Here is a 19,375-nt window from a genome sequence, read left to right on the forward strand (position 1 = left end):
GAAGAGGCAGTTTCCTTTATTTCATTCTACCTATGAGCCTCACATAGCCAAATTGCCTATTTTGTCCTGTTTAGCTATAATCTATAATCTATAATCTTGCCTACCCTAGCCGAGCTAGTAATTAGTAGCTGTTTGGAATGTTTCATTGCGGTTTGGTTATATATCTGATTTGATAGTTTGGTGGAAGTATTAAAGGGAATGAAAAGAAGAAAAATTGTGCGGAAAAAGAAAAACAAAATTGAAAAAAAAAAAGAATTGAAAAAGAAAAAAAAAAGAAAAAGAGAAAATTATGAAAAAAGTCATGAGCCGAAAATATTATCATGTTGTGACTTATGCTCCCATATTCTATCTGTATCTTATGAGGAGTTGATAATATTATGGTGGTTAGTGAGTTTTGTGCTGAAATATAGCACGAATTTGTATTGATTTATTGAGTATGAAGTTGGGATGCGTATCTAGTTTGGATCCATTGTTGCTAGCTTGGCTGCTAACTCCACATTTCCAAATTCATTATAGCCCCTTCTTACCCATTACCTCACTTACCCAAATGTAAGTCCTCGGCATGTGTCTTGGTCATTAGTTGGTTGGAATGTGTATGTACGGTTATAGAGATTTTATTCATGTTAAGCTGCATGCATGTTCTTGTAGGTCGAGTTAGGTGAGTGTCTTTACTTCTTTCTATCTTCTACATATATTCTCACCCTGTGCATAAATTGAGTGATGAGAGACCAGTGAGAGTCCTATTTTTATGAGTCTTGCAAGGTCGACGGTTCAGTAGTTTGAAACATTGATTTAATTCGTTTGCACTTACCATTTGCCACTTTATTAGTTGTTGCATTAAACTGGTTTGGGTGGGTGATTTGTAGCCAATGAGTTGGTCCCGTTCCACTAGTTGTCTTTAGTTGCATTCATAGTTTGCTTGGGGACAAGCAAAGGTTTGGTTTGGGGAGATTTGATGCGTATATTTTATATAAGGTTTTTACCTCATTTTTACACGCATTTCTGTACTATTTACGTGGCATCTTGCTACAAATACCCCCGAATAGTCTACTTTGGTTTGTCTTGTGTAAATTGCAGGTACGAACTAGAAAGAAGATAAACCAAGCCTAAACTTGTCCCATTTGCATACATTTGTGGAGAATAAGGAATCGGAGCTTGGAATCTATCACCTAAAGACGCGTGAGCTGACCTCGGAAGGGGCCAAAGAGTCCTATGTGCTAATATAGCTCGATCGGCTAATTATTTGGTCAATCGAATGCTTTATCCGTCGAAGATTCACTCGATCGAGCTGTTCTGATGCTCGACCGATGGGGCTGATACAAGGAGTACTCGATCGAACATCTGTCTTAGATTGCATGACTAGAGAATCATGGTGAACCGACTGTCTTAGCTACTTTCTTTCTATCTGTTCAATTTCTACTCCTTTGCTTCTTTCTCTTTCTTGATCTCATTAGATTAAAACAAACTAATCAAACCCCCAGAACTGGTTACCTAGACGAACTTAATTAAGGCTGCCATTTTCCCAACTCCCTGTGGAGATCGATCCTACTTACTGCTAGCTTCTGTTAGTGTATCTAGGTTTTATTTTTGGTACCTGACGACCGTATCAGGCTTCACGCCCTTGATTCGCCCCTTCTGGAACCCGCAATAAAAGGGGATGTGCACATTAAGAAACATGGATTTTCGCTCGGTAAAGATGAGCGGGTATATGGGAACGGCTGCGGTCCCCCATTGGCGCTGTGGAATATCTATTGCGACGGACATTCTGGCAGGACTTGACCTTCGGGTAGTCAGAGGAGTGTTGGGTGATTGAAAGTGGTGTTGGGTTTGTGTATGCTGTATCTAGTGTTTTGTGTTGTTCTTCAGTTACTAACCTTGTGTGGTGTTGTCTGTGTTTCTTCTGGTGTTGTGTCTGCCGTGATCCATTATGGTGAGCAGTCGGTCTTAGTAGGTGTTGATATGTGGAGCTTAGCTGGGTGCTTTGGAGGGACGAGTTTATCACGAGTCATGACATGGATAGTATGACGTAGTTGATAGTTTCTTATCAGTTGTACCTTTATTTTATTGAGATAAGTTGTAATAAACTCAATTGTTCTTTTATTGACGTTTGATATTTACTATTCCTCAGGAAACTGGGATGGTAACGCCCTTATCTTCTGGGGATGGTCTTGTTAAGGTTCCTTGGTAGATGGGAGATGTTACAAAGCGGGTAAGGGTCAAGTGGGGTGGTGTTATGGATGTGGATATGGATATGGTGGTTTAAGTCGTTGTATGGTCGGTGGAGTGGTGGCAGACTCATGGGGGTATGGATTGTTTAAAGTTGAGTAATGAAGGACGTCTGGTATATGTTATATTAATGTTGGAAAGGATAAATAAAGATAAAAATGCTGGACCCGCGGACAACCTGGATCCGGTCCAGATCCGTAGGGTCCGGATATAGATCTTAAGAATTTGGACCCGTAGGATTTGGACAGGATCTGGATCTTGTACGGACCACACGGATCTGGATCTTCATCCCACTAGATCCAGTCCAGATCCGGCCCATTGTCATCCCTACTCACAACTCATCTCGCCTCTAGGGCACTTACCTTTTAGCCATTATGGTCTAATTCCATCATATTTGTACCTGCATTTTTCGTTAGTTACATAATCATTCCAGATAACACATGAGAAGCATCCACTCTATTTACCCACTCTCCTTTGCTCTCCCTAGGGTGTCAGGTTCAAAACTAGAACTGCCATAACCCGAATCAAAGATGTCTCCTTAACTTGTGCTAAGGGGGCTCCTAATAGTTTCTACCTGGTGTTCATTTTATTTAGACACATCCTAGGTTCATTTAATTCATTTGTTTTATGCCCTAAGACCATCGCTTTGATACCACTTTGTAACACCCTCGCTTATCTAAGAGCCTTAACCTAGACATCTCAGATAAAAGACGATGTTACCATCTCAGTTGCCTGAGGTATATAGTATAAGAAACAAACAATTCAAGGTACTTTAAATTAAAAGACGAATGATATAGTAAATGTCCGCATTGGACTTACAAAACTCACGGCTAAAATATGCTAAAACTATAATGAACTAGTTTAAATTTAATTACAAACCAACAATATGAACACTAATGAATAAATGTGTAATCCAAGTGTAATCAAATAAGTGGTGATGCATCCATCTCACTCGTCCCCAGCCCAAGCAACATCCATCAGCCATACCTGCTAATTATCTGTTCCCGTGACAAGAACATAAATTTAAAGACGTATGAACACACATAAGTCAACCTATGAACTTAAAATAAAATACGGAATAATATGTAAAGAAGACAATATAAACAAATGGAAATATATGTAAGGCGCACAGCTTTAACCAAGCCACGCTGCCACTGTCTCAAATCACGAATACACAAGTATTCTGTTGTCAAGGCTCACGCCCATGCTCAATCACACGATGTAGACATGCCACGCCAGGTCCAGGGCTAACTCCTTACACCGTGCCCTGCGTGTCCTAAACATCCAAGGTCCACAGCTCGTCCACATCCCCGTGTCAGGCCTATAAAAATCACAATCCACCTCGTACCAGTGCCAACACAATAATATGTAACTACAAATTTGCCAATATGATAATATATCTGCTAAGTACGTAACTACCACAATGCAAAGTTCCTTAACTATCAATGTATTAAACCAACGCACAAACCAATATGAATAAATTTAAACCGAATAGATAAACATGCCCACAAGGTAATAATAGCCAACAAAATGACCTCCAACAACTATCACATACACGGCCTGAAGGCCTTCGCCAATAATCATTAACCAATGCTAAAGTAAGAACTCAACAATTCCAAATAACACAATTCAAGATAAGAAAACCACTCGGCCTAGCCGAAATTACTTATAGGCTTTTTCCCTTTTTTTCCTTCCCAAAACCGTAACTAATATTCCGTCTCAAAAATTATTAATCCCGACTCTTAATTTAGCTTATGAAATTATTTATAAAATATAATGCTATTTATACTTTATAAAATTACGGGTATTACATATCAGTCTTACTCCTTAAGACGGGTCAAACAAACCCACTTTATGCAAAAATGACCCGCCAGCTTGCAAGTGCGTATGTCCTTGCATTTAATGTTATATCCTCCTTTTTTTTTAAATAATAAATCATGTATGAAGACGTAAATGCTATGTGGAATGATCATTATATATGCATGCCTTTAACTTAGACTTGTCAAAACCTGACCCGACCCGAAAACCGACCGTAATCCGACCCATAAATAACCCGGTTTTTTCAACCCGAACCCGTTTTAACCCGTAAATAGCGGGTCGAAACCCGACCCGTAATGGGTTGACCGTTGGGTCAAGCTAATATATCTTCCTTAAAATTGATAATGTCAAATAGGTATTGACTTATAAAATATTAAGGAAAGATATGTATATATACGGAATGTCACGTTATCACCTCAAACCATATGCCACGTCATCGCATCAAAATGTGTGCCACGTCTTCACTTTCACCATATTACATCGATCCATATTCTACTTCAGTACTGCCATGTCATCATTTCAGGCAACCTAACACGTCATCACCTTGAAGTGTGTGCCACGCCATTACTTTCACCGTGTTACATCGAACCACATTCCATGTCGGCACTGCCACATCATCACCTCGATCACATGCCACACCATCACTTCGAAGTGTGCCACATCGTCACTTTCATCGTATTACAGGGAACCACACTCCACGTCAGCACTGCCACCTAATCACCTCGAATCACATGTTATGTCATTGTTGTCATTTTATTTGAGTCTCACTGTCGTACTTAGCGAGTTAGTGAGGGTAATGATGATGATGACGAGGTGGTGATGGCAAGAATGGTGACAATTAAGTGGAATAAGACGAGCAAGAGGAGAAAGAACGTATAATGGTAGGAATTACGATATATACGAAGTTTTAAAAAATGACATAAAAAGATGTTGATCAATCCGTTTTTTTTACTCGAACCCGACACAAAACCGGTATCGACCCGTTCGTATAACAGTGTGATATTGGAAATATTAAGCAAAAAATGTTTAATCTTATTAATATCACATATTAAACTAGATAATAATAAAAAGGATATTCTACGTGGTAACCCCGTATTTTTTTATTTTCTACATGGTAACCTCATTTTCACAAAAAAAAAAACGCCTTTGAATGGCCATAACTCACAGCCATGAGTTCCGAAAGCGGCGATTTTTTTTTTCAAAATAAAGATATCATTAACACGGTCAATTTGGAGAAAAAATGTCGCATTCGGAACATGCTACAGAGAGGACGCTCAGTCAAAGTTTAAAGTTTGATTTGCCGTAATTCTTGCTACGAGTTTAGAAACTGAATTTTTTTTTCCAGATCAAATATCTCGTAAATCCGGTCAATTTGGAAAAAAAAAATCGCCGCTTTCAGAAGTTTTGATCGTGAATTATAACCAGCCAAAGGCGTTTTTGTTTAAAACGAGGTTACCATGCAGAAAATAAAAAAAACACGAGGTTACCATGTAGAATATCCCCTAATAAAAATTTAAGAATAATTATGTCTTTATAAGTAGAATTAAAGAAAATGATTTTTTTAAAGGCGTTAATCTGACCTGTTATGACCCCTAAACCCGACCCGAAATCCGCCCATATAAACCCGTATTTTTCAAACCCGAAATAGACCCGACCCGTATTTCACCCGAACCCGAAATGACTGAATCTGTAACCCGCCTGTTTAACAGGTATACAGTTTAACTTCTTACTTCATCACTTACTTTGTTTTCATTTTTTTACATTATTAATCATCAACTCCATTAATCTTCATAAGGAAAATACTATCATTTACGCTTTTAATGTCCAAATCTCAATCAGTTTCAAAATATTAATAACAATTCACTAATAAATGGTTACAAAATTTATAAACATGGAAAACAAATTATAAAAAATCAGATTTGTGCAAATATGTTTCATTAATTGTGCAAATTAGTACCATTTTCAAAATCATTTCAATATGGTAACTTAGTCACATATTAAATGGTAACAAAATTATCAAATATGAAAACAAATACGAACATTATGATAATGTTATAACATATTTCAAATATGTTACCATTGTTGTATATTTTCAACAAGGTAACATTTTATACGAAGATGCTAACATAATTATTTTACATTTATTACACTTGCTTCGTTGGTTTATCACTTAATAACTGGATTGTCAATCGACTAATAAATGGCTACAAAAGTCATAAACATGGAAACAATCATTGTTGTACATTTTCGACAAGTAACATATTATACGAAGATGCCTACATAATTGTTTTACATTTATTACACATGCTTTATTGGTTTATCACTTTGAAATACTGAATTGTCAATTGGCTGATAAATGGTTACAAAAGTCATAAACACATAAACAATCATATGTCTGTGATGTTCATTTAATGTAATAGGTTGGCATTTTATTACATTTTATTGAGGTTTGGAACAGAAATATGGAAACAATCATACGTATATAATATGCTCAGTTTATTGAGACTTTGAATAAAATAATGGATTTTAAAATGGTGAAATTTCACCTCAAAAGCCACTTTTACCTTTTGTCATTTCACTAGGAGTCTACCCTATTATTTTTGTCGCATATTTGTGAGTAATGAGTCTGTACTACTCTACCCTACCTTTTTTTTATCCGTTAGTATTTGACCACATTTTACAATATGGCCGGTATTGAATTGAGTCGTCTTACCTTTAAGACGGACACAAATTCTCATTTGTGACGGAGATACCCGTCGCAAGCTTGCGAAGGGCCAAATACATCTCATATTCTAATCGGGTCAACTAAACAAGGAGCCGACAATTTCCTGCATGCATTTATGAGTGTGATGTACAATTGAGATTTTTTAATATCTAATTGTACTTAGCCCACATATTTAATTCCAATTATTTGCAATCCACATGCCACCATTTAATGTCCTCCGTCTTGCTTCTGCATCATTGATGCGCTTGCTTTCTTTCATCCTTGCATGAGTCAGAAAATTCCATCTTCTTTCCTCTCTATTTTCCACAATCTTTTACATTTTTTCTTTCTTTTTTTTTTCTGTCAAATCTTTCACCTTTTTCTTCCATCTTAAAAAAATTATAATTTCAAGATCAAATCTACCAAAAAAATCCCAAAAAAATCATTATCATGTAAAATACGAGTATGAAGATCTACCAACAAATATTATGTAACTAGAAGAAACCATCAAATACGGTTAGCATTCTTTTGTTTTTGATTTTTTTTTTTTCCAAATTAAGAATGTTTAGTGAATAATTATGTTTGATGGAAGAAATGAGTTGAAAAATCTCACACTTAAGTAAATTGGGGATTTTAATTGTTCTTTTCCAGTTTTGGTATTTGGGTAAAAATTAGGGATTTTTTTGTTTGCAAGACTTGTTATGAAAATGAATCTTTTGGATTTTTTTGTATATTTGATCACTATGTTAGATATTATGTATCTAAAAGAAGCGATCAAATCTGATCGAAAACGGTTACTTTGTTTGACTAAATGGTAACATATTTTTATTACAATATTTTTGTTTGATGATTACTTGATTAGTGATTTGAAAAATGGTAACATACACCACTGGAATACCGACGTCATATACTAAAATAGGAACATAGTGAACTGAAATAGTTGTATGTTGAAAAGTATAAAACATGTTGGTTAGGTGTGGTCATTGTATGCTCTTACTACAATGGTAAGTAATTAAATTGAATGGTATTATATGTGTTGATTTTGACAAAAAAAAATGTATTTATATAATAACTTGTAATACTTAGATGTAAACATATTAGATTGAAATGACTGTTTATTAAACATAATAGTTGGAACATTGCAAACAATATTTTTGATTTAATTGACTGTGATTTATGGGGTCCTTGTACCGCTACCTCCTCTTGTGGGTCACAATATTTATACTTGTGAATTGTATATTTTGTGACCAATTTATTTGAAAATGTTGCTAAATTGAGAGGATTTCATATTCTGTTACAAAGGGTACATTTGTTATTACTTGTGGATAGAACTTAGTTTCATTGATTTCATATTCTGTTACAAAGGGTAAATTTGAAGTGTACGAAATATGTTTGAATATGTTGTTTTATATTCATCACACGACAGATTATGTAAATGCAGTTGTTGTTGTTGTAAATCTCATCAATGTTTCTACTTTTAGTTCTAATATCACTCTGTCAACTCGCGTAGGTACAGTCTATTTAAAGCCACATTTTATATCTTATGAATGTCTATATTTTATGTACAAATGTTATCCTGTGAACTTGTGTTAACTAGAGTACGACAGATTACTTAAATGCAGATATTATTGTATATCTCATCAATGTCTCCACTTTTTGTCCTAATGTTACCATGTCAACTAGTGTAAGACAAATTATGTAAATGCACTTATTGTTGTATATCTCATCAATGTCTTTATTTTTAATTCTAATGTGACCCTTTTAACTAGTGTAGGTACAATCTATTTAAAGCCACGTTTTGTTGTATATCTGATGAATGATTATATTTTCTGTACTAATGTCACCCTCTCAACTTGTGTTGATACAGATTATTGAAAGTCACTATTGGGAATTAAAGCTGAAAAGTGGGAAATATGTACAGATTATTCAAAGTCACTATTGGGAATGAGCATTGTTTGAGCAATATGTAATTAGTAACCACTTTAAACTTCATTGTTGTATATATAGCTGAATTGGTTACAAACTGACTTAAAATGCTAACATTTTTTTTATGTCTCATAACTTAAATTGTTGTGAATTATGTTCAAAATGTAGGTATGTAACATTGTTTGTAAAAAATAGGTAGTTGTTATGTATTTGGGTAATATGTAATTTGTAACCATTTTAGATATCATTGTTGTATAGTTGAAATGGTTACATGCTGAATGTTACCAATTATAGTTTATGTATGTTGCATGACTTAAACTATCGTATTTTGATATGATGGGGAAATATGAGTTGTTGAGGTATGATGGTATTTGAGACATATTATACTGATAAATTGTTGAGTTAATAGTTCAATATGTCACCACTTAGCCTATGTTATTAGATTATTCTATTGTCAACAATAATCCAAAATAAGATGACATATTATACTGATGAACTGTTGACTTAAATGAGTTAATTGTTCAATATGTCACCACTTAACCTATGTTATTAGATTGCTCTAATGTCAACAATAATCCAAAATATGATGACATATTATACTGATGAACTGTTGAGTTAAATTTTTAATATGTCACCATATGAATAACTTAAGTAATCATTTAAGTTAAATATGGAGTTATAAACATCTAAGCTCGATATAGTAACATTGTCTTCTGTTCTCATCAAATATACCCATAAAGCAAACATAGGTTATGCGAACGGCCTCCTCTTCAGCCACATCAACATCTTCCTCTTTGATCAGCCACAACCTTTCCCTTTCCTTTCCCTTTTCCCGCCACAACTTTCTTCTTCTCTTGAACCTTTGATTGCTCAATCGTCTCATTTGTCACAACTTGCTCAGCATCTAACAACACCAAAATAAATACGCCAATTTAACAACATCAAAATACGATAGTTTAAGTCATGAAACATACAGAAATTGTAACTAGTAACATTTAGTTTGTGATCATTTCAACTATACAACAATGATATCTAAAATGGTTACAAATTAGATATTATCCAAATATATAACAACGGCCTATTTTTAACAAACAAATTTACCTACCTACATTTTGAACTAATTCACATTAAAAAATGCTAATATTTTAAGTCAGTTTGTAATACAATCCAGCCATACAACAATGAAGTTTAAAGTGGTTACAAATTATATATTACCCAAATACACAACAACAAAATACGACAAACAATTAAACTCTTGTGTCTATTATTAAAATCAAACAACATCAAAATACGACAAATATAAACTGAAAAAAAAAAGTCAAATCAATGAAAATAAAAAAAAATCAATGATAAACCTTAAAACCAAACTAAAGAAATCACTTGCATTTGTCTAAAAAACCAATGAAAATCAATGAAAACCCTAAAACCACCAAAAACTGAAAAAATCAATTTCTGGCCAAAACTATACCCAATTTAACACTTTTTATGACCATTTGAATTATCCAACAATCAACTCAATTTCTGGCCACTTCATTTTAGACACACTAGACACTAAATCCTGAAACATACAAACTATACACCCAATTTAAGTCAATTTTTAACCACTTCATTTAGAAAACACTGAATCCTAAACTGGTTACAAATAACACATTGCCCAATACATAAGTTTTACCTATTTTAACAACATTGTAACCTAGTTTCATTTTAAAAAACAAAATAGAACATTTTAAGTTAATAAACATACCATAACTATACCACTTTAACTCACTTTCTGACCATTAGTTATTATATGTCCACATTGTACATTTGCATGTCTACATTATTAAAACATTAAACTATAATCAAAAGCATTAAACAAAGAAATTAAAATAAAATAACTGAAAAGACATACCTTCAACGACATCATCACCCGCCTTTGTGGCTCTTGTGTTTTTCTTCACCGGTTGTCTTTTGGTTACCATATTTTATGATAATGTTTTGTATTTTGTAGGCTGTGGATGAAGGATCCAAATGAGATTAATATGGAAGTTTTTTACAGAGAAAATTGAAAGGGAAGAGAGAAGGAGAGAAGATGAAAATGGGGTAAATAATGATCTTGATATGTATGAAATTAGGTTAAACGTTTGTGGTTATTAATCTTGTATTAGGAATGGTGGACTTTATTTTATTTTTTCAAGTTGTCTCATCAGTCAGCAGATCACTATTCATGCACAGTACCGGCTGTCTATCCATTTAGCATTTAAACGGTACTATTCGACCCGTCGCAAGCTTGCGACGGGTATCTCCGTCACAAGCAAGACGGACTGTAAGATGGATACCATCCATCTTAAAGGAGACTTATTGTTGTTAATTAGGCCATCAACATGCATTTTTATATTATTTATAGATGGATGGAGACATCGAGAACACTTCAACATAAATTTTATGCATATTTAATTACACTTTTATATGTATTGTAAATTTTTATGTCATGAATCGTGTATGAAAGAGGAGTAAACCTATTCTTTTGGATTAAAGTCAATTTCTTTAAGGTCGATTCAAATATTATAATTACAGTGTAAAAAATTCTGATCTTGTAAGTTTAATTCAAATCATATAGGTTCAGAAATTTCAAATCTTATAAATTTAGTTGAGTATTAAACAAAAAATTTCAGACTTTATAAGATAAGTTCAGTTCATGTCATATAAATTCAATTTCGAAGAGTTTAGGAAATAAACTATCTTATAGTGTTATATTATATTATGCCAATATTAGGTTTTGTTTGGCAAAACTAAATGAAAAGGTAGTTGAAAACTGAAAAGGTAACTGATAAGTTAGCTGAAAATTAGGAGCCGATAAGGTAACTGATTATATAAAAATGTGTTTGAGAAACTAACTGAAAAGGTAGCTGATTTTTGTAAAATGACGTAAAAGCATATAAAAATTATAGAATAAAGGGGTACAAAATGGAAAATAAGCTATTTCAGGTACCTGATTTCTCAAATGCTTGGCAAAACTAACTGAAAAGGTAGTTGAAACCTGAAAAGGTAGCTGAAAACTGAAAAACTAAATGAAACCTGAAAAGGTAACTGATAAGGTACCTGAAAATTAGAAGATGATAAGATAAGTGATTATATAAAAATATGTTTGGCAAACTAGCTGAAAAGGTAGCTGGTTTTGGTAAAATGACGTAAAAAGATATGAAAATTATTTAATATTATAAAATAAAGGGGTAAAAAATGGAAAATAAGTTATTTCAGGTACATGATTTCTCAAATACTACCTGAGGTAGCATTTCATTTCAGGTACCTTGTTTGAACAATTAAGCTACTTGCCAAACATTTGCAAGAAAATCATGTAGCTGAAATTTTGGTCAAATAAGCTATTTTGGTCAAATAAGCTACCTTAAGTGTCGTGTCAAACGGAGCCTTAAGCCAAACAAACGGGTCAATAGAGTCGGGTTAGTTTATGCTTTGCAAGAGTTCTGGTCGGGTCATTCAAGTCGAGTTATTTATGAGTAATATTAAATGTGTAACAATAGACTTTCGGGTCGGGTTATATTGGGTCGGGTCAATTTGGGTTAAGATCAAGCTCGGCTCTTAAGTTAAGGCGTAGGGTTGGGTCATTCAGGTCGAGTTAATTTTGTCAGGTCTAGTTAAACTTGTGAAACAACTTGTTTAATTAAATTAATTTAGTTCAATATTATACTACACGATATTATTAATATTGTTGTTATTGCTTTTGTTATTATATCATACTCGTTCGCAATAGGAGGGAATATAAAAAAAAAAAAGGAAAGTAGGTAGTTTAATCTTAGAAAAATGGAATAATTATTAGCAAAAAAGATTGATTATAGTACTAAATTTTTATTTTTGGATGATGAGGGAATCTGCGGCCGCTATCTTTGGTACGCACTGGGTAAACCCCCGAGTATACGTAATATAGCTTGCAAACCACGTATAATAGGTTAGCCACCCGAGGACGACATGCTCGAAGTCTAGGAGGTATAGCCTTAGGCCTTAAATACTCTACAAGACCGCTCTTAAGGAAGCTTGAACTTGAGACACATGAGTGTTACACCAATGTTTTAAATTCTAGACTTCACCCTTGCGGACAAGAGTACTATATTTGATGTCATTTTTTTCCTAACTTACATATATAACTCATGAAACTGAAAACAAACCAACGAAGATAAAAATGACATCAACCCGTTAGGTTAGAAGGAACATGTAAAAATTTGATGTTCTCTATTGTTGGTTATCTTTAATCAAACCTATTTTGACAAGTCCCTTATGCATGAGTATGTGTAGGTGAGACCACAACAAAAACACCAATTCTTCAAGGTAATGTTTCTTTCATATTTTCTTACCAGCTCTTCAACGTTATGAGTTGCCCAAAAAAGAAAAGCATTAATTTGTATTTTTTCATCACACCTATATATACTATTGTTCACATTTATCTCAATTCCAAACTAATTTCTCGATTATTAAAGTGATCAAATCGAAGCGAAAAACCCAAAATCTATACCGTCATGGCTATTACCCGAAATTTTTTGATCATGTATGCAATTACTTCACTTATTGTTAGCATGCCTTGTGCCCAAAACTGTAAAAAGTACAAATTCCCTAATAAGATGGTCTACAAGTCGTGTACTAACCTTCCAACTCTGGGAGCCTATCTTCATTGGACCCTGAAACCGTCTACAAACACGGTCCAAATCGCTTACAGAGCAACCCAGACGCCAAATGGGTGGGTGGCATGGGGGATCAACCCAGAGGAGACGGGTATGGTGGGAACACAAGCAGTAGTTGCCTTCCAAGATGGCAAAGGCAAAATGAAAGTGTATAGCACCAAAATAAGTAGTTACAGTCCGGGAATGAAACCTGAAGCTCTTAATTTTTTGGTTTCGAAACTGAAAGCAGAATATGTGAATAATGAGATGATTATATATGGTGTTCTTGGAGAATTAAGCAATGGAACAAGTCTTAATATTGTTTGGCAGGCTGGAGATTCGGTGAAGAATGATATACCGCAGATGCACCCTCTTGGTGGTCAGAATGTTAAGTCATTTACATCATTGGATTTCTTGTCTAAATAAATCTCCCTATGCTCTAGTTTTCTACGGTTTATATCTATTTTCTTCTTGCATCACACAATATTTTTTTTCTTTGGTTTCTTTTTTTTTTTTTTAAGGTAAAAAAAAAAAAAAAAAAAAAAAAAAAAAGAATGGCGTGGGTTTTAAATTTTCTATATACATTACAAAACCTGATTGCATACCCTACTTATAGCTTGACTATGTAATTTACGAAATACGGACCAATATAATTGAACGACAAGTATATTGCATGTGCGTTGCACTTCTTAAATAATTGGTTAAATGCATAATTAGGTAAGGATATTGTAGAACAATTTTAGTGCTAATATAACTTGATTAACGATTATTATTGCTTCAACTTGTGATTTATTAGCTAAACTAATAAACACTTGGATGACACACTTTTTTTCTTTAAGATACTCCCTGCGTCCGGTCAATTGTTTACCTATTCTATTTTGGAAAGTATCAGTTAATTGTTTATCTTTCTATTTTAGTGATGAACGAGTCGTTGTCCACTATCAAACACATTTATATCCAACTTAGTATAACAATTAAGTCGGAGTCAAACCCAATGGACAGAGGCAAGCAAGTTGTAGTTGTGCTAAGGTTGTCACAATTGAATTGGGTAAAGAGTATGGATCAACTAACAACAAATTAAATGTAAATAAATGAAAACAAGACAAGTATGTAAATAAGAGTGTAAACAATAGATTAACTAGTTGCTAAATCATACACAACCTTTTACTTAATCCTACACATTTTGTCAACTTTTTCCACAATTACCCTTCCTCTAAAAAAACTCACTTTTCCCCCTTTTCCAAAACCTAATTAAAATTATCACAAATTTTCAATTATGAATTGTAGATGGCAATTAAACAGATAATTACTTCATTTTGTTGAGTAGATTTACATAAATTTCGATCAAATGTTATGTGAATTGGATTTATTAACTTTGTGGGTCAAATATAATTGATAAACTCCTCCATCGATTGAATTTATAAACATTGTATTTCAATCTAGGTTTGTTCAAGGGTAGGGTGTCGGCAGGGCGGAGATGCTGCGAAAGGGTTGGGCATCGGCGCGAGTGGGAAATGCGGTGCAGTGGTGGGTGAAGGGTGGTTGGTAGGGCAACGACATGTGGCGAAGGTGGATAGGCAAGGGAGGGGATGTGGGATGGAGCGGCAATCGTAAGGTGTGGGGTGGTGGAAGGGTGAGGGTAGGGCGATGCAGGCGGTCCGGTGGTGGGTGAAGGTTGGCTGATATGGGTGGTTTGGGTTGTTGCCATGGTTTTTTTTCGTGTTTATCAGGAAAAGGTAGAGAGAGGTGAGGTAAGTTTAGAGTTGGGCTAAAAAAATGAGAGGGGTAATGTCGGAACAAGTCCCAAATTTGTGTAGGATTAAGTAAATTCTTGTGTTGGAAATAGCAAGTCCTTAGATTAAAGACACTAGGGTGTCATGGGATCATAGAGGAATCATGGTAAAATCACATAAAAGAGTCATATAAATACAAGTGTTGTGTTGGAATCGGGTTGATTTATGTCTTACAATTCCTAGGTTGACTTGGGTCTCCTAGTCGAGTTGGTCTATAGCTTATGACTCCTACATCGACTTGGATCACCCTAATCAACTATGTGCATGGTCTAACAATCCTTGAGTAGGTTTATGTCTTACAAGTGTTGTTGAAAAGATAGCGAATCATGCTAAGGTTGTCAATCAAGCATTCCATCAAACATAACATGTGCATAAGTTGAAACCATAACAAACAATCATTCATATGAACTCATTAAGCATGGATCTATCCCATAATTACTCCCTTAGTCCCCCACTAACCCTAGTTAAGAGACCACTCACAAGTCATCACGATTAACATGTCATAAATGGTGTCAAACATCTTAATAAGCACAAACATGAAAAAGTGAAATAATTAACAAAAGCTTAAGTAAAGGAGTAAGTAGAGAGTAAATGATGAATTATACCAACTTGAGATGAACAAAGGGAATGAAAGAACAATAGAATAAATCTTTGATTCTTGATGAAGAGTTGTCAATTCTCCAATCTAAGATTGTTTGAGTAATAATTAAGGAAAGATTAAAGTGCAGTGATGGAAAGATTAAAAACCAATCTAAAGGAGTAATCTAATCAAAGATAGCTTAATCTCTCTAAGGAGGCTTAATCCTCTAATTAATACAAATAAAGTATAAATAGTAAGTACAAGAGTAAGTTAAGCAAGGGCAGAATAAGAAAACAGGTAGAAGTGTCGAATAAACATTCCCTTGCACTAGGTAGGAACTCGTGCGAGTTCAAGCAAAATATGTCATTCTGGTGTTCAGCTCGAGCAAGCTGGTGCTCAGCTCGTCGATTTGAGCTCGGATTGTAAAACGGAGATTATTTCCTCATCCGGACTCCTAATTGAGTGATATAAAAGCCTAGACCACTTTATTTTTCGACACTGATTCATCTATGAGGTTTTTAGAGACAAAAAATCACTCCTGGGTTTGGGTCCAAGTTAATTCCTCTTGTGGTCACTCCCTTGTCGTAATTGTTGAACAATAAGTCGAGGGGGTTTGGCATCAAAACCGTCCAAACTCTTGCTTTATTTCTCTAAGGATCCTTGGCCTAGGTCTTCTCTTCATGCTTGGTCGCTGGACGTGCTCAATTTATCTCCGAAATGCTCCAGCGCTCATTTTCTACCAAAGGCACCAAACCTCAAAGTATAGCAAATAGGAAGCGGAAGATAGTGAAACGGCCCTAATAATCACATAAAAGCATGCAAAATGAGGTTATTTAGAAGACTAAATGTAAGTAAATATGAGCCATGCAGTGTAATTACCAGGGTTTTGCTATAATACTATTAATATTGCAGTAAAAATTAAAAATATCAAATGACCTTTAAAAATCCTAAAACTTTGTGGTAATTAAGTTTAAATATTAAACTAAAATTGTGCCAAATTTCAAGATTTATGGTGAATTAAGTACTTTTAAGAACAATTTGAAACAGCTTGCACAGAAGTAATTGCAGACGGTGGACTCAGTTAAGCTTAATGACTATTTGGTTAATAAAGAGGATATATTTCAAATCCTAAACTTCCACAGAATGTCACAGGAAATTTAAGAGATTAACTTAACAAATTTAAACTCAAAATCCACAGTTGAACATAGGATTAAAAGCTTATACTTGCAAAACACAATTAAAGTGAACCACAGTCAAGCACAAGTCCAATCTAATTATGCTAAACTGACTTGGATTAATTTGCCACAGAGATCACAGGCTAATTATCAGACCAGGGACTCAAACTACGGATTAACACAAGTTTGAAAGGATTTGAGAGAAGTCTCAAAGGTTAATTTCATTCAAAAAAAATCTGGTTTAAACAGTTGAGACACGGGTCCTTATATAGGCCTTGTCTTGCATTACATCTCGAATAACCTAGCATCCAAGGGCCAAGATTTCTTCTAGGATGAGTAAAAACAACATTAAATATATTACAAACTGAAATTGAAAGTAAATAAGTGAAAATAAAAGCAATGGGGTTAAAAACAGACTGGAATAAAACAAGAATTTAGTCTGGTCATTTGTCTGTTTGTGCACATAGTTGTTGTGGCTTTGTTGGCTAGCTGAGTACTTTCCAAAGTCAAGGTTAATTGTTGTTTTTCTGTGGCAGGCTTTGTGGAGAAATGGTGCAGTGGTCCTTCCTGTACAGCCTCACAATTGCCTCACCAGAAATGGAAAGATTGTTTTATGCTTTATCACACTTTTCAGCAACATGTGACTGGCTTCCTTGTTTGATTTTTGTGCTGAATTTTGCATTGCATTAGCTTGGCTTGACTTGGATGCTTGGGACTTGTGCTGGACTTAGTTTAGGCTCACCCCAACTGGCCATATTGGCAGCTGAAAGTTGGACCTGGTAAACCTTTTGACAGGCTGTTTTGATTACGATCCCCTTATGGAGGGTATATTTTGTTGTGAAGGGTGGTTGCATCAGGTACCACCGTTTGGCCGACTGACCGGGTTGTCAGAGCTCTTGGCAGTGCTAGGTTTTGTGTATTCTTAGCGCGTCAGGGATGTCTCTCTTCGGTGTCTTCCGACTGAGGCATTTTTAAGGTGGGTTTTCTTATGAGGCTTTTGTGTAAGCGTTTCCCACGTACGGGGCCAAATTATTTCGGGTTAAAACAATCTAGTCAGCGTTGCTCGGATCTGGGTCGGCTCAACGCGCTCCTTTCGGATATTAAGTTGGGTTATCTCTCGTTTGCCTCGGAAGGTACCTACAAGGTAGAACACTAAGCCTCGAGGGTTCTCAAGGGGCCCTTTTCGATGCCTAAGTCAGTACGGTACATGACGTATTATCGGGACCTCGCTTGATGCACGGGTACCAGGGCTCTATTAGATGCATGAGTAGTCTTATTTCTAAAGATAGAAAGTTGTTAGGTGAGAAGTATTTTACATGAATCTTGCATTTGTCCCCCTTGGAATGGATCCAAGGAGATATGTATAGAGGCCAAATGTACCTTTGTGTAAGGCTTAACAAAAAAATCTGATTCGAATTTTTTATCCCGACCCGAAATCCGAATTATAATTTCCGAATATGTGGATACCATTTAAATTGGATACCGATCCGGTTTTTTCTGATTAAATTGGATTGGATGTGGATTGAGAAATTTTGAAATCCGAATCCGATCATCCGAATTTTAAAAAACTTAAAACAAAAGGAAAAACTTAAAAATAAACCACGACACACATAATAATAACAACAACAACAACAACAACAACAACAACAACAACAATAATAATAATAGTATAGTAGTATAGTAGTATAGTAGTAGTAGTACTAGTAGTTGTAGTAGTAATAATAATAATAATAATAATAATAATAATAATAATAATAATAATAATAATAATAATAATAATAAATAAATAAATAAATAAATAATAATAACAACAACAACAACAACAACAACAACAACAACAACAACAACAACAACAACAACAACAACAACAAGCAAGGCAGTACACACAATTACACAAACTAACAAACCTAAACCCTAATTCTCATCTTGCCTCTCTGATCTATTAATCTCTATCGTCTTTTTCATTCTCACATTGCCATGCTCAAGCTCATCAGTCATCATTATTCATCACTTAATGAGGTAATTTCTTTTTGTTATTTTATAATCTTTATTTGATGTATTTTCAGTCGATTTTATAATTACTATTCCCAAAAACATTAGTTGATTTTCAGTCAAGATGATTCAATTTGCTTAATAATAGGATGTATTTTTTTTTTAAAAATCTAACTTTAAGCTATTGTAAATTAGTGTTATCATGTAAACTTTGCGGTTTTAAGACTTATAAATTATGGCAGGAATGGACGAGATTATCTTTTTGAGACAGACAAAACTAAAATGAGGCGGACTCTATTATCCCTTATAAAACTGGATCGGATCCGGTTTCCGAAATTTGAATATCCAGATTTTCAGATTCCAAATTTCTGGATATCCGATCCGGTTTTGCTCAGCCCTACTTTTGTGTATGAGGCGGCAATCACTTGGACTCGTGTGACCCGCACTTGGTATGCGAATCAAGCCGACTAAGTGTTCTCAGCATTGATGTTTAAGTGAATGAACTCATA

General features: G+C 34.6%; 1 long non-coding RNA gene across 2 annotated transcripts; it reads right to left on the bottom strand.

Moving 5' to 3' along the window:
* Window positions 1–9,148: 9,148 nt before the first annotated feature.
* LOC141642760 (uncharacterized) lies at window positions 9,149–13,767 on the bottom strand. 2 transcript variants are annotated; one of them, XR_012543416.1, is made up of 4 exons: window positions 13,312–13,723; window positions 11,646–11,755; window positions 10,566–10,665; window positions 9,149–9,578 (listed from the first exon to the last, which is right to left on the bottom strand). It is a non-coding gene; the product is annotated as an uncharacterized LOC141642760 (long non-coding RNA). The 2 variants fall into 2 exon arrangements; XR_012543417.1 differs by lacking the exon at window positions 11,646–11,755 and having other exon boundaries at window positions 13,312–13,767.
* Window positions 13,768–19,375: the final 5,608 nt, after the last annotated feature.

This window comes from Silene latifolia, chromosome 2, assembly GCF_048544455.1.
Source record: "Silene latifolia isolate original U9 population chromosome 2, ASM4854445v1, whole genome shotgun sequence".
Taxonomy (NCBI): Eukaryota; Viridiplantae; Streptophyta; class Magnoliopsida; order Caryophyllales; family Caryophyllaceae; genus Silene; species Silene latifolia.